This window comes from Carcharodon carcharias, chromosome 18, assembly GCF_017639515.1.
Source record: "Carcharodon carcharias isolate sCarCar2 chromosome 18, sCarCar2.pri, whole genome shotgun sequence".
NCBI classification, from domain to species: Eukaryota; Metazoa; Chordata; class Chondrichthyes; order Lamniformes; family Lamnidae; genus Carcharodon; species Carcharodon carcharias.
The window spans coordinates 97,572,801-97,593,514 of record NC_054484.1 but is presented as its reverse complement, the minus strand read 5'-3'; the positions used below and the strand labels follow the sequence as shown (position 1 = coordinate 97,593,514).

General features: G+C 43.9%; 1 protein-coding gene across 7 annotated transcripts in view; it reads right to left on the bottom strand.

Moving 5' to 3' along the window:
* Nucleotides 1-20,714, bottom strand: part of trim13 (tripartite motif containing 13) — a 103,094-nt gene that overhangs the window by 40,157 nt on the left and 42,223 nt on the right. The window lies entirely within an intron of this gene.

Here is a 20,714-nt window from a genome sequence, read left to right as displayed (position 1 = left end):
AGAGAGAAAGGAGAACAGCGAGAGAGAGAAAGGAGAACAGCGAGAGAGAGAAAGGAGAACAGCGAGAGAGAGAAAGGAGAACAGTGAGAGAGAGAAAGGAGAACAGTGAGAGAGAGAAAGGAGAACAGTGAGAGAGAGAAAGGAGAACAGTGAGAGAGAGAAAGGAGAACAGTGAGAGAGAGAAAGGAGAACAGTGAGAGAGAGAAAGGAGAACAGTGAGAGAGAGAAAGGAGAACAGTGAGTGAGAGAAAGGAGAACTGTGAGTGAGAGAAAGGAGAACAGTGAGAGAGAGAACGGAGAACAGTGAGTGAGAGAAAGGAGAACAGTGAGAGAGAGAACGGAGAACAGTGAGAGAGAGAACGGAGAACAGTGAGAGAGAGAACGGAGAACAGTGAGAGGGAGAACGGAGAACAGTGAGAGAGAGAACGGAGAACAGTGAGAGAGAGAACGGAGAACAGTGAGAGAGAGAGAACGGAGAACAGTGAGAGAGAGACAACGGAGAAGTGAGAGAGAAGAGAAGAGAGAGAAAAGAAAAGAGAGAGAGAGAAAAGAGAAGAGAGCGAGAGAAAAGAGAAGAGAGCGAGAGAAAAGAGAAGAGAGCGAGAGAGAGAGAAAAGAGAACAGAGAAAGGGAGAAACGAGGAAAGAGAAGAGAGGAGAGGAGAGAGAGATAAGAAAAGAGAGAGAGAGAAAAAAGAACAGAGAGAGAGAGAGAAAGGAGAACAGTGAGAGAGAGAAAAAGGAAAACAGTGAGAGAGAGAAAAAATAAACAGTGAGAGAGAAAAAGGAAAACAGTGAGAGAGAGAAAAGAGAGAGAGAGAAAAGAGAAGAGAACAGTGAGAGAGAGAAACGAGAGAGAAAGAGAGAGGAAAGAGAAGAGAGAGAGAAACAAGAACACAGAGAGAGAGAGAGAGAAAAGAGAACAGAGAGAGAAAAGAGAACAGAGAGAGAAAAGAGAACGGAGAGAGAGAAAGAAAAAGAGAACAGAGAGAGAGAAAAGAGAAGAGTGAGAAAAAAGAGAGAAGAGAAGAGAGAGAGAAAAGTGAATAGAGGAGAGAAAAAAGAGAAAAGTGAAGAGAGAGGAGAGAGAAAAGAGAACAGAGAGCGAGAGAGAAAAGAGAACAGAGACAGAATACAGAAGAGAGAGAGGAAGAGAAAAAAAGAACAGAGAGAGAGAGAAAAGAGAAGAGAGAGAGAAAAAGAACACAGAGAGACAGAAAAAAAGAGAGAAAAAAACAGAGAGAGAGAGAAAAAAGAGAGAGAAATGAGAACAGAGAGAGAGACAGAAAAGATAACAGAGAGAGAGAGAAAAGAGAACAGAGAGAGAGTGAAAAGAGAAGAGAACAGAGTGAGAGGAGAGAAGAGAACAGAGTGAGAGAGAGAAAAGAGAACAGAGAGAGAGAGAGAAAAGAGAACACAGAGAGAGAGAGAAAAGAACAGAGAGAGAGAGAAAGAGAAGAGAGAGAGAGAAAAGAGAACACAGAGAGAGAGAGAGAAAAGAGAACACAGAGAGAGAGAGAAAAGAGAACACAGAGAGAGAGAGAAAAGAGAACACAGAGAGAGAGAGAAAAGAGAACACAGAGAGAGAAAAGAGAAGAGAGAGAAAAGAGAACCGAGAGAGATAGAGGAGAGAAAAGAGAAGAGAGAGAGAGAGAAAAGGGCACAGAGAGAGGGAAAAGAGAACAGAGAGAGAGAGAGAGAAAGGAGAACAGGGAGAGACAGAGAGAAGAGAACAGAGAGAGTGAGAGAAGAGAACACAGACAGAGAAAAAGGAGAACAGAGAGAGAGAGAGAACAGAGAGTGAGAGAGAAAAGAGAACAGAGAGTGAGAAAGAAAAGAGAACAGAGAGTGAGAGAGAAAAGAGAACAGAGAGAGAAAAGAGAACAAAGAGAGAGAGAAAACAGAACAGAGAGAGGAGAGAAGAGAACAGAGTGAGAGAGGAGAGAAGAGAACAGAGTGAGAGAGGAGAGAAGAGAACAGAGTGAGAGAGGAGAGAAGAGAACAGAGTGAGAGAGGAGAGAAGAGAACAGAGTGAGAGAGGAGAGAAGAGAACAGAGTGAGAGAGGAGAGAAGAGAACAGAGTGAGAGAGGAGAGAAGAGAACAGAGTGAGAGAGGAGAGAAGAGAACAGAGTGAGAGAGGAGAGAAGAGAACAGAGTGAGAGAGGAGAGAAGAGAACAGAGTGAGAGAGAAGAGAACAGAATGATAGAGAGAAAAGAGAACAGAGCGCAAAGAGAACAGAGTGAGAGAGAGAGAAAGGAGAACAGTGAGAGAGAGAGAAAGGAGAACAGTGAGAGAGAGAGAAAGGAGAACAGTGAGAGAGAAATGAGAACAGTGAGAGGGAGAAGAGAGAGAGAGAAAAGAGAAGAGAAAGAGAGAGAGGAAATAGAAGAGAGAGAGAAACAAGAACAGAGGGAGGGGGGGAGAAGAGAGAACAGAGAGAGAGAAAAGAGAAGAGAGCGAGAGAGAGAGAGAGATAGAAAAGAGAGAGAGAAGAGGAGAGAGAGGAGAGAGAAAAAAGAAAAGACAGAGAGAGAGAAAAGAGAACAGAGAGAGAGAGAGAAAAGAGAACAGAGAGAGAGAGAGAAAAGAGAACAGAGAGAAAAGGGAACAGAGAGAGAAAAAGGAGAAGAGAGTGAGAGAGAAAAGAGAACAGAGAGAGAAAAAGGAGAACAGAGAGAGAGAAAGAGAACAGAGAGAGAGAGATAAGAGAACAGAGAGAGAGATAAGAGAACAGAGAGAGAGAGAGAAAAGAGAACAGAGAGAGAGAGGAGAGAAGAGAACAGAGTGAGAGAGAGAAAAGAGAACAGTGAGAGAGAGAGAGAAAAAAGAACAGAGAGAGAGAAAGGAGAACAGTGAGAGAGAAAGAAAGGAGAACAGTGAGAGAGAGAGAAAGGAGAACAGTGAGAGAGAGAAAGGAGAACAGTGAGAGAGAGAAAGGAGAACAGTGAGAGAGAGAAAGGAGAACAGTGAGAGAGAGAAAGGAGAACAGTGAGAGAGAGAAAGGAGAACAGTGAGAGAGAGAAAGGAGAACAGTGAGAGAGAGAAAGGAGAACAGTGAGAGAGAGAAAGGAGAACAGTGAGAGAGAGAAAGGAGAACAGTGAGAGAGAGAAAGGAGAACAGTGAGAGAGAGAAAGGAGAACAGTGAGAAAAGAAAGGAGAACAGTGAGAGAGAGAAAGGAGAACAGTGAGAGAGAGAAAGGAGAACAGTGAGAGAGAGAAAGGAGAACAGTGAGAGAGAAAGGAGAACAGTGAGAGAGAGAAAGGAGAACAGTGAGAGAGAGAAAGGAGAACAGTGAGAGAGAGAAAGGAGAACAGTGAGAGAGAGAAAGGAGAACAGTGAGAGAGAGAAAGGAGAACAGTGAGAGAGAGAAAGGAGAACAGTGAGAGAGAGAAAGGAGAACAGTGAGAGAGAGAAAGGAGAATAGTGAGAGAGAGAAAGGAGAACAGTGAGAGAGAGAAAGGAGAACAGTGAGAGAGAGAAAGGAGAACAGTGAGAGAGAGAAAGGAGAACAGTGAGAGAGAGAGAAAGGAGAACAGTGAGAGAGAGAGAAAGGAGAACAGTGAGAGAGAGAAAGGAGAACAGTGAGAGAGAGAAAGGAGAACAGTGAGAGAGAGAAAGGAGAACAGTGAGAGAGAGAAAGGAGAACAGTGAGAGAGAGAAAGGAGAACAGTGAGAGAGAGAAAGGAGAACAGTGAGAGAGAGAAAGGAGAACAGTGAGAGAGAGAGGAGATCAGAGAGAGGGTAAAGAGAACAGAGGGAGAGAGAGAAATGAGAATGGAGAAAAACAGAGAGAAGAGAACGGAGAAAGAAAGAGAGAAGAGAACAGAGCGACAGAGAGAGAAGAGAACACAGACATGGAAAAAAGAGAACAGAGAGAGAGAGAGGAGAACAGAGAGTGAGAGAAAAGAGAAGAGAAAAAGGAGAACAGAGAGTGAGAGCGAAAAGAGAACAGGGAGTGAGAGAGAAAAGAGAACAGAGAGAGAGAAAAGAGAACAGACGGAGAGAGAACAGAGAGAGAGAGAGGAGAGAGAGAGAAGAGAACAGAGAGAAAGAGAGAGAGAAAAGAGAATAGAGAGAGAGAGAAAAGAGAACAGAGAGAGGAGAGAAGAGAACAGAGTGAGAGAGGAGAGAAGAGAAAAAGAGTGAGAGAGAGAAAATAGAACAGAGAGAGAGAGAAAAGAGAACAGAGAGAGAGAGAAAAGAGAACCGAGAGAGATAGAGAGAGAGAAAAGAGAACAGAGAGCAAGAGAGAAAAGGGCACAGAGAGAAAGAAGAGAACAGAGAGCGATGAGAAGAAAGAGAGAAAAAAAGAGAGAAAACATAAGAGAGAGAGAGAAAAGATGAGAGAGAAGAGATAGAGAAAAAAGAGTGCGAAAAGTGGAGAGAGAGCAGAGAGAAAGAAAAGAGAACAGAGAGAGAGAGCGAAAAAAGAGAGAGAAAAGAGAACACAGGGAGACAGAGAAAGAGAACAGAGAAAAAAGAGAACAGAAAGAGAGAAAAAAGAGAACAGAAAGAGAGAGAGAAGAGCACAGAGAGAGAGAGAAGAGCACAGAAAGAGAGAGAAAAGAGCAGAGAAAGAGAGAAAAGAGCACAGAGAGGGAGAGAAAAGAGCACAGAGAGGGAGAGAAAAGAGCACAGAGAGGGAGAGAAAAGAGCACAGAGAGGGAGAGAAAAGAGCACAGAGAGGGAGAGAAAAGAGCACAGAGAGGGAGAGAAAAGAGCACAGAGAGGGAGAGAAAAGAGCACAGAGAGGGAGAGAAAAGAGCACAGAGAGGGAGAGAAAAGAGCACAGAGAGGGAGAGAAAAGAGCACAGAGAGGGAGAGAAAAGAGCACAGAGAGGGAGAGAAAAGAGCACAGAGAGGGAGAGAAAAGAGCACAGAGAGGGAGAGAAAAGAGCACAGAGAGGGAGAGAAAAGAGCACAGAGAGGGAGAGAAAAGAGCACAGAGAGGGAGAGAAAAGAGCACAGAGAGGGAGAGAAAAGAGCACAGAGAGAGAGAGAAAAGAGCACAGAGAGGGAGAGAAAAGAGCACAGAGAGAGAGAGAGAAAAGAGCACAGAGAGAGAGAGAAAAGAGCACAGAGAGAGAGAGAAAAGAGCACAGAGAGAGAGAAAAGAGCACAGAGAGAGAGAAAAGAGCACACAGAGAGAGAGAAAAGAGCACAGAGAGAGAGAGAAAAGAGCACAGAGAGAGAGAGAAAAGAGCACAGAGAGAGAGAGAAAAGAGCACAGAGAGAGAGAGAAAAGAGCACAGAGAGAGAGAGAAAAGAGCACAGAGAGAGAGAGAAAAGAGCACAGAGAGAGAGAGAAAAGAGCACAGAGAGAGAGAGAAAAGAGCACACAGAGAGAGAGAAAAGAGCACAGAGAGAGAAAAGAGCACAGAGAGAGAGAGAAAGAGCACACAGAGAGAGAGAAAAGAGCACACAGAGAGAGAGAAAAGAGCACACAGAGAGAGAGAAAAGAGCACACAGAGAGAGAGAAAAGAGCACACAGAGAGAGAGAAAAGAGCACACAGAGAGAGAGAAAAGAGCACAGAGAGAGAGAGAAAAGAGCACACAGAGAGAGAGAAAAGAGCACACAGAGAGAGAGAAAAGAGCACACAGAGAGAGAGAGAAAATAGAACAGAGAGAGAAAAGAGAACCGAGAGAGATAGAGAGAGAGAAAAGAGAAGAGAGAGAACAGAGAGAGAGAGAGATAAGAGAAAAGAGAGAGAGATAAGAGAACAGAGAGAGAGAGCGATAACAGAACAGAGAGAGAGAGAGAGAAAAGAGAACAGAGAGAGAGAGAGAGAAAAGAGAACAGAGAGAGAGAGAGAGAAAAGAGAACAGAGAGAGAGAGAGAAAAGAGAACAGAGAGAGAGAGAGAAAAGAGAACAGAGAGAGAGAGAGAAAAGAGAACAGAGAGAGAGAAAAGAGAACAGAGTGATCGAGAGAAAAGAGAACAGAGTGATCGAGAGAAAAGAGAACAGAGTGATCGAGAGAGAAAGGAGAACAGCGAGAGAGAGAGAGAAAGGAGAACAGCGAGAGAGAGAAAGGAGAACAGCGAGAGAGAGAAAGGAGAACAGCGAGAGAGAGAAAGGAGAACAGCGAGAGAGAGAAAGGAGAACAGCGAGAGAGAGAAAGGAGAACAGCGAGAGAGAGAAAGGAGAACAGCGAGAGAGAGAAAGGAGAACAGCGAGAGAGAGAAAGGAGAACAGCGAGAGAGAGAAAGGAGAACAGCGAGAGAGAGAAAGGAGAACAGCGAGAGAGAGAAAGGAGAACAGCGAGAGAGAGAAAGGAGAACAGCGAGAGAGAGAAAGGAGAACAGCGAGAGAGAGAAAGGAGAACAGCGAGAGAGAGAAAGGAGAACAGCGAGAGAGAGAAAGGAGAACAGCGAGAGAGAGAAAGGAGAACAGCGAGAGAGAGAAAGGAGAACAGCGAGAGAGAGAAAGGAGAACAGCGAGAGAGAGAAAGGAGAACAGCAAGAGAGAGAAAGGAGAACAGCGAGAGAGAGAAAGGAGAACAGCGAGAGAGAGAAAGGAGAACAGCGAGAGAGAGAAAGGAGAACAGCGAGAGAGAGAAAGGAGAACAGCGAGAGAGAGAAAGGAGAACAGCGAGAGAGAGAAAGGAGAACAGCGAGAGAGAGAAAGGAGAACAGCGAGAGAGAGAAAGGAGAACAGCGAGAGAGAGAAAGGAGAACAGCGAGAGAGAGAAAGGAGAACAGCGAGAGAGAGAAAGGAGAACAGCGAGAGAGAGAAAGGAGAACAGCGAGAGAGAGAAAGGAGAACAGCGAGAGAGAGAAAGGAGAACAGCGAGAGAGAGAAAGGAGAACAGTGAGAGAGAGAAAGGAGAACAGCGAGAGAGAGAAAGGAGAACAGCGAGAGAGAGAAAGGAGAACAGTGAGAGAGAGAAAGGAGAACAGTGAGTGAGAGAGAACGGAGAACAGTGAGAGAGAGAACGGAGAACAGTGAGTGAGAGAAAGGAGAACAGTGAGAGAGAGAACGGAGAACAGTGAGAGAGAGAACGGAGAACAGTGAGAGAGAGAATGGAGAACAGTGAGAGAGAGAACGGAGAACAGTGAGAGAGAGACAACGGAGAAGTGAGAGAGAAGAGGAGAGAAAAGAAAAGAGAGAGAGAGAAAAGAGAAGAGAGCGAGAGAGAGAGAAAAGAGAACAGAGAAAGGGAGAAACGAGGAAAGAGAAGAGAGGAGAGGAGAGAGAGATAAGAAAAGAGAGAGAGAGAAAAAAGAACAGAGAGAGAGAGAGAAAGGAGAACAGTGAGAGAGAGAAAAAGGAAAACAGTGAGAGAGAGAAAAAGGAAAACAGTGAGAGAGAGAAAAGAGAAGAGAGAGAGTAAAGAGAAGAGAACAGTGAGAGAGAGAAACGAGAGAGAAAGAGAGAGGAAAGAGAAGAGAGAGAAACAAGAACACAGAAAGAGAGAGAGAAAAGAGAACAGAGAGAGAAAAGAGAACAGAGAGAGAGAAAAGAGAACAGAGAGAGAAAAGAGAAGAGTGAGAAAAAAGAGAGAAGAGAAGAGAGAGAGAAAAGTGAATAGAGAGAAAAAAGAGAAAAGTGAAGAGAGAGGAGAGAGAAAAGAGAACAGAGAGAGAGAGAAAAGAGAACAGAGAGAGAGAAAAAAGAACACAGAGACAGAAAAAAGAAAAGAGAGAGAAAAAAACAGAGAGAGAGAGAAAAAAGAAGAGGGAGAAATGAGAACAGAGAGACAGAAAAGATAACAAAGAGAGAGAAAAGAGAACAGAGAGAGAGAGTGAAAAGAGAAGAGAACAGAGTGAGAGAGGAGAGAAGAGAACAGAGTGAGAGAAAAGAGAACACAGAGAGAGAGAGAAAATAGAACAGAGAGAGAAAAGAGAACCGAGAGAGATAGAGAGAGAGAAAAGAGAAGAGAGAGAACAGAGAGAGAGAGAGATAAGAGAAAAGAGAGAGAGATAAGAGAACAGAGAGAGAGAGCGATAACAGAACAGAGAGAGAGATAAGAGATAAGAGAACAGAGAGAGATAAGAGAACAGAGAGAGATAAGAGAACAGAGAGAGATAAGAGAACAGAGAGAGATAAGAGAACAGAGAGAGAGAGAGAGAAAAGAGAACAGAGAGAGAGAGAGAGAAAAGAGAACAGAGAGAGAGAGAGAAAAGAGAACAGAGAGAGAGAGAGAAAAGAGAACAGAGAGAGAGAGAGAAAAGAGAACAGAGAGAGAGAAAAGAGAACAGAGAGAGAGAGAAAAGAGAACAGAGTGATCGAGAGAAAAGAGAACAGAGTGATCGAGAGAGAAAAGAGAACAGTGAGAGAGAGAGAGAAAGGAGAACAGTGAGAGAGAGAGAGAAAGGAGAACAGCGAGAGAGAGAAAGGAGAACAGCGAGAGAGAGAAAGGAGAACAGCGAGAGAGAGAAAGGAGAACAGCGAGAGAGAGAAAGGAGAACAGCGAGAGAGAGAAAGGAGAACAGCGAGAGAGAGAAAGGAGAACAGCGAGAGAGAGAAAGGAGAACAGCGAGAGAGAGAACGGAGAACAGTGAGAGAGAGAATGGAGAACAGTGAGAGAGAGAACGGAGAACAGTGAGAGAGAGACAACGGAGAAGTGAGAGAGAAGAGAAGAGAGAGAAAAGAAAAGAGAGAGAGAGAAAAGAGAAGAGAGCGAGAGAGAGAGAAAAGAGAACAGAGAAAGGGAGAAACGAGGAAAGAGAAGAGAGGAGAGGAGAGAGAGATAATAAAAGAGAGAGAGAGAAAAAAGAACAGAGAGAGAGAGAGAAAGGAGAACAGTGAGAGAGAGAAAAAGGAAAACAGTGAGAGAGAGAAAAAGGAAAACAGTGATAGAGAGAAAAGAGAAGAGAGAGAGTAAAGAGAAGAGAACAGTGAGAGAGAGAAACGAGAGAGAAAGAGAGAGGAAAGAGAAGAGAGAGAAACAAGAACACAGAAAGAGAGAGAGAAAAGAGAACAGAGAGAGAAAAGAGAACAGAGAGAGAGAAAGAAAAAGAGAACAGAGAGAGAAAAGAGAAGAGTGAGAAAAAAGAGAGAAGAGAAGAGAGAAGAGTGAATAGAGAGAAAAAAGAGAAAAGTGAAGAGAGAGAGGAGAGAGAAAAGAGAACAGAGAGAGAGAGAAAAGAGAACAGAGAGAGAGAGAAAAAAGAACACAGAGACAGAAAAAAGAAAAGAGAGAGAAAAAAACAGAGAGAGAGAGAAAAAAGAAGAGGGAGAAATGAGAACAGAGAGACAGAAAAGATAACAAAGAGAGAGAAAAGAGAACAGAGAGAGAGAGTGAAAAGAGAAGAGAACAGAGTGAGAGAGGAGAGAAGAGAACAGAGTGAGAGAAAAGAGAACACAGAGAGAGAGAGAAAATAGAACAGAGAGAGAAAAGAGAACCGAGAGAGATAGAGAGAGAGAAAAGAGAAGAGAGAGAACAGAGAGAGAGAGAGATAAGAGAAAAGAGAGAGAGATAAGAGAACAGAGAGAGAGAGCGATAACAGAACAGAGAGAGAGATAAGAGATAAGAGAACAGAGAGAGATAAGAGAACAGAGAGAGATAAGAGAACAGAGAGAGAGAGAGAAAAGAGAACAGAGAGAGAGAGAGAAAAGAGAACAGAGAGAGAGAGAGAAAAGAGAACAGAGAGAGAGAGAAAAGAGAACAGAGTGAGAGAGGAGAAAAGAGAACAGAGTGATCGAGAGAAAAGAGAACAGAGTGATCGAGAGAAAAGAGAACAGAGTGATCGAGAGAAAAGAGAACAGTGAGAGAGAGAGAGAAAAGAGAACAGTGAGAGAGAGAGAGAGAAAGGAGAACAGTGAGAGAGAGAAAGGAGAACAGTGAGAGAGAGAAAGGAGAACAGTGAGAGAGAGAAAGGAGAACAGTGAGAGAGAGAAAGGAGAACAGTGAGAGAGAGAAAGGAGAACAGTGAGAGAGAGAAAGGAGAACAGTGAGAGAGAGAAAGGAGAACAGTGAGAGAGAGAAAGGAGAACAGTGAGAGAGAGAAAGGAGAACAGTGAGAGAGAGAAAGGAGAACAGCGAGAGAGAGAAAGGAGAACAGCGAGAGAGAGAAAGGAGAACAGCGAGAGAGAGAAAGGAGAACAGCGAGAGAGAGAAAGGAGAACAGCGAGAGAGAGAAAGGAGAACAGTGAGAGAGAGAAAGGAGAACAGCGAGAGAGAGAAAGGAGAACAGCGAGAGAGAGAAAGGAGAACAGTGAGTGAGAGAAAGGAGAACAGTGAGAGAGAGAAAGGAGAACAGTGAGGGAGAGAAAGGAGAACAGTGAGAGAGAGAAAGGAGAACAGTGAGAGAGAGAAAGGAGAACAGTGAGAGAGAGAAAGGAGAACAGTGAGAGAGAGAAAGGAGAACAGTGAGAGAGAGAAAGGAGAACAGTGAGAGAGAGAAAGGAGAACAGTGAGTGAGAGAAAGGAGAACAGTGAGTGAGAGAAAGGAGAACAGTGAGTGAGAGAAAGGAGAACAGTGAGAGAGAGAACGGAGAACAGTGAGTGAGAGAAAGGAGAACAGTGAGAGAGAGAACGGAGAACAGTGAGAGAGAGAACGGAGAACAGTGAGAGAGAGAACGGAGAACAGTGAGAGAGAGAACGGAGAACAGTGAGAGAGAGAGAACGGAGAACAGTGAGAGAGAGACAACGGAGAAGTGAGAGAGAAGAGAAGAGAGAGAAAAGAAAAGAGAGAGAGAGAAAAGAGAAGAGAGCGAGAGAAAAGAGAAGAGAGCGAGAGAAAAGAGAAGAGAGCGAGAGAAAAGAGAAGAGAGCGAGAGAGAGAGAAAAGAGAACAGAGAAAGGGAGAAACGAGGAAAGAGAAGAGAGGAGAGGAGAGAGAGATAAGAAAAGAGAGAGAGAAAAAAGAACAGAGAGAGAGAGAGAAAGGAGAACAGTGAGAGAGAGAAAAAGGAAAACAGTGAGAGAGAGAAAAAATAAACAGTGAGAGAGAAAAAGGAAAACAGTGAGAGAGAGAAAAGAGAGAGAGAGAAAAGAGAAGAGAACAGTGAGAGAGAGAAACGAGAGAGAAAGAGAGAGGAAAGAGAAGAGAGAGAGAAACAAGAACACAGAGAGAGAGAGAGAGAAAAGAGAACAGAGAGAGAAAAGAGAACAGAGAGAGAAAAGAGAACAGAGAGAGAAAAGAGAACAGAGAGAGAGAAAGAAAAAGAGAACAGAGAGAGAGAAAAGAGAAGAGTGAGAAAAAAGAGAGAAGAGAAGAGAGAGAGAAAAGTGAATAGAGGAGAGAAAAAAGAGAAAAGTGAAGAGAGAGGAGAGAGAAAAGAGAACAGAGAGCGAGAGAGAAAAGAGAACAGAGACAGAATACAGAAGAGAGAGAGGAAGAGAAAAAAAGAACAGAGAGAGAGAGAAAAGAGAAGAGAGAGAGAAAAAGAACACAGAGAGACAGAAAAAAAGAGAGAAAAAAACAGAGAGAGAAAAAAGAGGGAGAAATGAGAACAGAGAGAGAGACAGAAAAGATAACAGAGAGAGAGAGAAAAGAGAACAGAGAGAGAGTGAAAAGAGAAGAGAAGAGTGAGAGGAGAGAACAGAGTGAGAGAGAGAAAAGAGAACACAGAGAGAGAGAGAAAAGAGAACACAGAGAGAGAGAGAAAAGAGAACACAGAGAGAGAGAGAAAAGAGAACACAGAGAGAGAGAGAAAAGAGAACACAGAGAGAGAGAGAAAAGAGAACACAGAGAGAGAGAGAAAAGAGAACACAGAGAGAGAGAGAAAAGAGAACACAGAGAGAGAGAGAAAAGAGAACACAGAGAGAGAAAAGAGAAGAGAGAGAAAAGAGAACCGAGAGAGATAGAGAGAGAGAAAAGAGAAGAGAGAGAGAGAGAAAAGGGCACAGAGAGAGGGAAAAGAGAACAGAGAGAGAGAGAGAGAAAGGAGAACAGGGAGAGACAGAGAGAAGAGAACAGAGAGAGTGAGAGAAGAGAACACAGACAGAGAAAAAGGAGAACAGAGAGAGAGAGAAAAGAGAGTGAGAGAGAAAAGAGAACAGAGAGTGAGAAAGAAAAGAGAACAGAGAGTGAGAGAGAAAAGAGAACAGAGAGAGAAAAGAGAACAAAGAGAGAGAGAAAACAGAACAGAGAGAGGAGAGAAGAGAACAGAGTGAGAGAGGAGAGAAGAGAACAGAGTGAGAGAGGAGAGAAGAGAACAGAGTGAGAGAGGAGAGAAGAGAACAGAGTGAGAGAGGAGAGAAGAGAACAGAGTGAGAGAGGAGAGAAGAGAACAGAGTGAGAGAGGAGAGAAGAGAACAGAGTGAGAGAGGAGAGAAGAGAACAGAGTGAGAGAGGAGAGAAGAGAACAGAGTGAGAGAGGAGAGAAGAGAACAGAGTGAGAGAGAAGAGAACAGAATGATAGAGAGAAAAGAGAACAGAGCGCAAAGAGAACAGAGTGAGAGAGAGAGAAAGGAGAACAGTGAGAGAGAGAGAAAGGAGAACAGTGAGAGAGAGAGAAAGGAGAACAGTGAGAGAGAAATGAGAACAGTGAGAGGGAGAACAGAGAGAGAGAAAAGAGAAGAGAAAGAGAGAGAGGAAATAGAAGAGAGAGAGAAACAAGAACAGAGGGAGGGGGGGAGAAAAGAGAACAGAGAGAGAGAAAAGAGAAGAGCGAGAGAGAGAGAGAGATAGAAAAGAGAGAGAGAAGAGGAGAGAGAGGAGAGAGAAAAAAGAAAAGACAGAGAGAGAGAAAAGAGAACAGAGAGAGGGGAAAGAGAACAGAGAGAGAGAGAGAAAAGAGAACAGAGAGAGAGAGAGAAAAGAGAACAGAGAGAAAAGGGAACAGAGAGAGAAAAAGGAGAAGAGAGTGAGAGAGAAAAGAGAACAGAGAGAGAAAAAGGAGAACAGAGAGAGAGAAAGAGAACAGAGAGAGAGAGATAAGAGAACAGAGAGAGAGATAAGAGAACAGAGAGAGAGAGAGAAAAGAGAACAGAGAGAGAGAGGAGAGAAGAGAACAGAGTGAGAGAGAGAAAAGAGAACAGTGAGAGAGAGAGAGAAAAAAGAACAGAGAGAGAGAAAGGAGAACAGTGAGAGAGAAAGAAGGGAGAACAGTGAGAGAGAAAGAAGGGAGAACAGTGAGAGAGAGAGAAAGGAGAACAGTGAGAGAGAGAAAGGAGAACAGTGAGAGAGAGAAAGGAGAACAGTGAGAGAGAGAAAGGAGAACAGTGAGAGAGAGAAAGGAGAACAGTGAGAGAGAGAAAGGAGAACAGTGAGAGAGAGAAAGGAGAACAGTGAGAGAGAGAAAGGAGAACAGTGAGAGAGAGAAAGGAGAACAGTGAGAGAGAGAAAGGAGAACAGTGAGAGAGAGAAAGGAGAACAGTGAGAGAGAGAAAGGAGAACAGTGAGAGAGAGAAAGGAGAACAGTGAGAGAGAGAAAGGAGAACAGTGAGAGAGAGAAAGGAGAACAGTGAGAGAGAGAAAGGAGAACAGTGAGAGAGAGAAAGGAGAACAGTGAGAGAGAGAAAGGAGAACAGTGAGAGAGAGAGAAAGGAGAACAGTGAGAGAGAGAAAGGAGAACAGTGAGAGAGAGAAAGGAGAACAGTGAGAGAGAGAAAGGAGAACAGTGAGAGAGAGAAAGGAGAACAGTGAGAGAGAGAAAGGAGAACAGTGAGAGAGAGAAAGGAGAACAGTGAGAGAGAGAAAGGAGAACAGTGAGAGAGAGAAAGGAGAACAGTGAGAGAGAGAAAGGAGAACAGTGAGAGAGAGAGAAAGGAGAACAGTGAGAGAGAGAAAGGAGAACAGTGAGAGAGAGAAAGGAGAACAGTGAGAGAGAGAAAGGAGAACAGTGAGAGAGAGAAAGGAGAACAGTGAGAGAGAGAAAGGAGAACAGTGAGAGAGAGAAAGGAGAACAGTGAGAGAGAGAAAGGAGAACAGTGAGAGAGAGAGGAGATCAGAGAGAGGGTAAAGAGAACAGAGGGAGAGAGAGAAATGAGAATGGAGAAAAACAGAGAGAAGAGAACAGAGAAAGACAGAGAGAAGAGAACAGAGAAAGACAGAGAGAAGAGAACAGAGCGACAGAGAGAGAAGAGAACACAGACATGGAAAAAAGAGAACAGAGAGAGAGAGAGGAGAACAGAGAATGAGAGAAAAGAGAAGAGAAAAAGGAGAACAGAGAGTGAGAGCGAAAAGAGAACAGGGAGTGAGAGAGAAAAGAGAACAGAGAGAGAGAAAAGAGAACAGACGGAGAGAGAACAGAGAGAGAGAGAGGAGAGAGAGAGAAGAGAACAGAGAGAAAGAGAGAGAGAAAAGAGAATAGAGAGAGAGAGAAAAGAGAACAGAGAGAGGAGAGAAGAGAACAGAGTGAGAGAGGAGAGAAGAGAAAAAGAGTGAGAGAGAGAAAATAGAACAGAGAGAGAGAGAAAAGAGAACAGAGAGAGAGAGAAAAGAGAACCGAGAGAGATAGAGAGAGAGAAAAGAGAACAGAGAGCAAGAGAGAAAAGGGCACAGAGAGAAAGAAGAGAACAGAGAGCGATGAGAAGAAAGAGAGAAAAAAAGAGAGAAAACATAAGAGAGAGAGAGAAAAGATGAGAGAGAAGAGATAGAGAAAAAAGAGTGCGAAAAGTGGAGAGAGAGCAGAGAGAAAGAAAAGAGAACAGAGAGAGAGAGCGAAAAAAGAGAGAGAAAAGAGAACACAGGGAGACAGAGAAAGAGAAGAGAACAGAGAAAAAAGAGAACAGAAAGAGAGAAAAAAGAGAACAGAAAGAGAGAGAGAAGAGCACAGAGAGAGAGAGAAGAGCACAGAAAGAGAGAGAAAAGAGCAGAGAAAGAGAGAAAAGAGCACAGAGAGGGAGAGAAAAGAGCACAGAGAGGGAGAGAAAAGAGCACAGAGAGGGAGAGAAAAGAGCACAGAGAGGGAGAGAAAAGAGCACAGAGAGGGAGAGAAAAGAGCACAGAGAGGGAGAGAAAAGAGCACAGAGAGGGAGAGAAAAGAGCACAGAGAGGGAGAGAAAAGAGCACAGAGAGGGAGAGAAAAGAGCACAGAGAGGGAGAGAAAAGAGCACAGAGAGGGAGAGAAAAGAGCACAGAGAGGGAGAGAAAAGAGCACAGAGAGGGAGAGAAAAGAGCACAGAGAGAGAGAGAAAAGAGCACAGAGAGGGAGAGAAAAGAGCACAGAGAGAGAGAGAGAAAAGAGCACAGAGAGAGAGAGAAAAGAGCACAGAGAGAGAGAGAAAAGAGCACAGAGAGAGAGAAAAGAGCACAGAGAGAGAGAAAAGAGCACAGAGAGAGAGAGAAAAGAGCACACAGAGAGAGAGAAAAGAGCACACAGAGAGAGAGAAAAGAGCACAGAGAGAGAGAGAAAAGAGCACAGAGAGAGAGAGAAAAGAGCACAGAGAGAGAGAGAAAAGAGCACAGAGAGAGAGAGAAAAGAGCACAGAGAGAGAGAGAAAAGAGCACAGAGAGAGAGAGAAAAGAGCACAGAGAGAGAGAGAAAAGAGCACAGAGAGAGAGAGAAAAGAGCACAGAGAGAGAGAGAAAAGAGCACAGAGAGAGAAAAGAGCACAGAGAGAGAGAGAAAAGAGCACACAGAGAGAGAGAAAAGAGCACACAGAGAGAGAGAAAAGAGCACACAGAGAGAGAGAAAAGAGCACACAGAGAGAGAGAAAAGAGCACACAGAGAGAGAGAAAAGAGCACACAGAGAGAGAGAAAAGAGCACACAGAGAGAGAGAAAAGAGCACACAGAGAGAGAGAAAAGAGCACACAGAGAGAGAGAAAAGAGCACACAGAGAGAGAGAAAAGAGCACACAGAGAGAGAGAAAAGAGCACACAGAGAGAGAGAGAAAATAGAACAGAGAGAGAAAAGAGAACCGAGAGAGATAGAGAGAGAGAAAAGAGAAGAGAGAGAACAGAGAGAGAGAGAGATAAGAGAAAAGAGAGAGAGATAAGAGAACAGAGAGAGAGAGCGATAACAGAACAGAGAGAGAGATAAGAGATAAGAGAACAGAGAGAGATAAGAGAACAGAGAGAGATAAGAGAACAGAGAGAGATAAGAGAACAGAGAGAGATAAGAGAACAGAGAGAGATAAGAGAACAGAGAGAGATAAGAGAACAGAGAGAGAGAGAGAGAAAAGAGAACAGAGAGAGAGAGAGAGAAAAGAGAACAGAGAGAGAGAGAGAGAAAAGAGAACAGAGAGAGAGAGAGAGAAAAGAGAACAGAGAGAGAGAGAGAAAAGAGAACAGAGAGAGAGAGAGAAAAGAGAACAGAGAGAGAGAGAAAAGAGAACAGAGAGAGAGAAAAGAGAACAGAGTGATCGAGAGAAAAGAGAACAGAGTGATCGAGAGAAAAGAGAACAGAGTGATCGAGAGAGAAAGGAGAACAGCGAGAGAGAGAGAGAAAGGAGAACAGCGAGAGAGAGAGAGAAAGGAGAACAGCGAGAGAGAGAGAGAAAGGAGAACAGCGAGAGAGAGAGAGAAAGGAGAACAGCGAGAGAGAGAAAGGAGAACAGCGAGAGAGAGAAAGGAGAACAGCGAGAGAGAGAAAGGAGAACAGCGAGAGAGAGAAAGGAGAACAGCGAGAGAGAGAAAGGAGAACAGCGAGAGAGAGAAAGGAGAACAGCGAGAGAGAGAAAGGAGAACAGCGAGAGAGAGAAAGGAGAACAGCGAGAGAGAGAAAGGAGAACAGCGAGAGAGAGAAAGGAGAACAGCGAGAGAGAGAAAGGAGAACAGCGAGAGAGAGAAAGGAGAACAGCGAGAGAGAGAAAGGAGAACAGCGAGAGAGAGAAAGGAGAACAGCGAGAGAGAGAAAGGAGAACAGCGAGAGAGAGAAAGGAGAACAGCGAGAGAGAGAAAGGAGAACAGCGAGAGAGAGAAAGGAGAACAGCGAGAGAGAGAAAGGAGAACAGCGAGAGAGAGAAAGGAGAACAGCGAGAGAGAGAAAGGAGAACAGCGAGAGAGAGAAAGGAGAACAGCGAGAGAGAGAAAGGAGAACAGCGAGAGAGAGAAAGGAGAACAGCGAGAGAGAGAAAGGAGAACAGCGAGAGAGAGAAAGGAGAACAGCGAGAGAGAGAAAGGAGAACAGCGAGAGAGAGAAAGGAGAACAGCGAGAGAGAGAAAGGAGAACAGCGAGAGAGAGAAAGGAGAACAGCGAGAGAGAGAAAGGAGAACAGCGAGAGAGAGAAAGGAGAACAGCGAGAGAGAGAAAGGAGAACAGCGAGAGAGAGAAAGGAGAACAGCGAGAGAGAGAAAGGAGAACAGCGAGAGAGAGAAAGGAGAACAGTGAGAGAGAGAAAGGAGAACAGCGAGAGAGAGAAAGGAGAACAGCGAGAGAGAGAAAGGAGAACAGCGAGAGAGAGAAAGGAGAACAGTGAGAGAGAGAAAGGAGAACAGTGAGAGAGAGAAAGGAGAACAGTGAGTGAGAGAGAACGGAGAACAGTGAGAGAGAGAACGGAGAACAGTGAGTGAGAGAAAGGAGAACAGTGAGAGAGAGAACGGAGAACAGTGAGAGAGAGAACGGAGAACAGTGAGAGAGAGAATGGAGAACAGTGAGAGAGAGAACGGAGAACAGTGAGAGAGAGACAACGGAGAAGTGAGAGAGAAGAGGAGAGAAAAGAAAAGAGAGAGAGAGAAAAGAGAAGAGAGCGAGAGAGAGAGAAAAGAGAACAGAGAAAGGGAGAAACGAGGAAAGAGAAGAGAGGAGAGGAGAGAGAGATAAGAAAAGAGAGAGAGAGAAAAAAGAACAGAGAGAGAGAGAGAAAGGAGAACAGTGAGAGAGAGAAAAAGGAAAACAGTGAGAGAGAGAAAAAGGAAAACAGTGAGAGAGAGAAAAGAGAAGAGAGAGAGTAAAGAGAAGAGAACAGTGAGAGAGAGAAACGAGAGAGAAAGAGAGAGGAAAGAGAAGAGAGAGAAACAAGAACACAGAAAGAGAGAGAGAAAAGAGAACAGAGAGAGAAAAGAGAACAGAGAGAGAGAAAGTAAAAGAGAACAGAGAGAGAAAAGAGAAGAGTGAGAAAAAATAGAGAAGAGAAGAGAGAGAGAAAAGTGAATAGAGAGAAAAAAGAGAAAAGTGAAGAGAGAGGAGAGAGAAAAGAGAACAGAGAGAGAGAGAAAAGAGAACAGAGAGAGAGAAAAAAGAACACAGAGACAGAAAAAAGAAAAGAGAGAGAAAAAAACAGAGAGAGAGAGAAAAAAGAAGAGGGAGAAATGAGAACAGAGAGACAGAAAAGATAACAAAGAGAGAGAAAAGAGAACAGAGAGAGAGAGTGAAAAGAGAAGAGAACAGAGTGAGAGAGGAGAGAAGAGAACAGAGTGAGAGAAAAGAGAACACAGAGAGAGAGAGAAAATAGAACAGAGAGAGAAAAGAGAACCGAGAGAGATAGAGAGAGAGAAAAGAGAAGAGAGAGAACAGAGAGAGAGAGAGATAAGAGAAAAGAGAGAGAGATAAGAGAACAGAGAGAGAGAGCGATAACAGAACAGAGAGAGAGATAAGAGATAAGAGAACAGAGAGAGATAAGAGAACAGAGAGAGATAAGAGAACAGAGAGAGATAAGAGAACAGAGAGAGAGAGAGAAAAGAGAACAGAGAGAGAGAGAGAAAAGAGAACAGAGAGAGAGAGAGAAAAGAGAACAGAGAGAGAGAGAAAAGAGAACAGAGAGAGAGAGAAAAGAGAACAGAGAGAGAGAGAAAAGAGAACAGAGTGAGAGAGGAGAAAAGAGAACAGAGTGATCGAGAGAAAAGAGAACAGAGTGATCGAGAGAAAAGAGAACAGAGTGATCGAGAGAAAAGAGAACAGAGTGATCGAGAGAGAAAAGAGAACAGTGAGAGAGAGAGAGAAAGGAGAACAGTGAGAGAGAGAAAGGAGAACAGTGAGAGAGAGAAAGGAGAACAGTGAGAGAGAGAAAGGAGAACAGTGAGAGAGAGAAAGGAGAACAGTGAGAGAGAGAAAGGAGAACAGTGAGAGAGAGAAAGGAGAACAGTGAGAGAGAGAAAGGAGAACAGTGAGAGAGAGAAAGGAGAACAGAGAGAGAGAGAAAGGAGAACAGCGAGAGAGAGAAAGGAGAACAGCGAGAGAGAGAAAGGAGAACAGCGAGAGAGAGAAAGGAGAACAGCGAGAGAGAGAAAGGAGAACAGCGAGAGAGAGAAAGGAGAACAGCGAGAGAGAGAAAGGAGAACAGCGAGAGAGAGAAAGGAGAACAGCGAGAGAGAGAAAGGAGAACAGCGAGAGAGAGAAAGGAGAACAGCGAGAGAGAGAAAGGAGAACAGCGAGAGAGAGAAAGGAGAACAGTGAGAGAGAGAAAGGAGAACAGCGAGAGAGAGAAAGGAGAACAGTGAGGGAGAGAAAGGAGAACAGTGAGGGAGAGAAAGGAGAACAGTGAGGGAGAGAAAGGAGAACAGTGAGAGAGAGAAAGGAGAACAGTGAGAGAGAGAAAGGAGAACAGTGAGAGAGAGAAAGGAGAACAGTGAGAGAGAGAAAGGAGAACAGTGAGAGAGAGAAAGGAGAACAGTGAGTGAGAGAAAGGAGAACAGTGAGTGAGAGAAAGGAGAACAGTGAGAGAGAGAACGGAGAACAGTGAGTGAGAGAAAGGAGAACAGTGAGAGAGAGAACGGAGAACAGTGAGAGAGAGAACGGAGAACAGTGAGAGAGAGAACGGAGAACAGTGAGAGAGAGAACGGAGAACAGTGAGAGAGAGAACGGAGAACAGTGAGAGAGAGACAACGGAGAACAGTGAGAGAGAGACAACGGAGAAGTGAGAGAGAAGAGAAGAGAGAGAAAAGAAAAGAGAGAGAGAGAAAAGAGAAGAGAGCGAGAGAAAAGAGAAGAGAGTGAGAGAAAAGAGAAGAGAGCGAGAGAGAGAGAAAAGAGAACAGAGAAAGGGAGAAACGAGGAAAGAGAAGAGAGGAGAGGAGAGAGAGATAAGAAAAGAGAGAGAGAGAAAAAAGAAGAGAGAGAGAGAGAAAGGAGAACAGTGAGAGAGAGAAAAAGGAAAACAGTGAGAGAGAGAAAAAATAAACAGTGAGAGAGAAAAAGGAAAACAGTGAGAGAGAGAAAAGAGAAGAGAGAGAGAAAAGAGAAGAGAACAGTGAGAGAGAGAAACGAGAGAGAAAGAGAGAGGAAAGAGAAGAGAGAGAGAAACAAGAACACAGAGAGAGAGAGAGAGAAAAGAGAAGAGAGAGAGAAAAGAGAACAGAGAGAGAAAAGAGAACAGAGAGAGAAAAGAGAACAGAGAGAGAAAAGGGAACAGAGAGAGAAAAGAGAACAGAGAGAGAAAAGAGAACAGAGAGAGAGAAAGAAAAAGAGAACAGAGAGAGAGAAAAGAGAAGAGTGAGAAAAAAGAGAGAAGAGAAGAGAGAGAGAAAAGTGAATAGAGGAGAGAAAAAAGAGAAAAGTGAAGAGAGAGGAGAGAGAAAAGAGAACAGAGAGCGAGAGAGAAAAGAGAACAGAGACAGAATACAGAAGAGAGAGAGGAAGAGAAAAAAAGAACAGAGAGAGAGAGAAAAGAGAAGAGAGAGAGAAAAAGAACACAGAGAGACAGAAAAAAAGAGAGAAAAAAACAGAGAGAGAGAGAAAAAAGAGGGAGAAATGAGAACAGAGAGAGAGACAGAAAAGATAACAGAGAGAGAGAGAAAAGAGAACAGAGAGAGAGTGAAAAGAGAAGAGAACAGAGTGAGAGGAGAGAAGAGAACAGAGTGAGAGAGAGAAAAGAGAACAGAGTGAGAGAGAGAAAAGAGAACACAGAGAGAGAGAGAAAAGAGAACACAGAGAGAGAGAGAAAAGAGAACACAGAGAGAGAGAGAAAAGAGAACACAGAGAGAGAGAGAAAAGAGAAC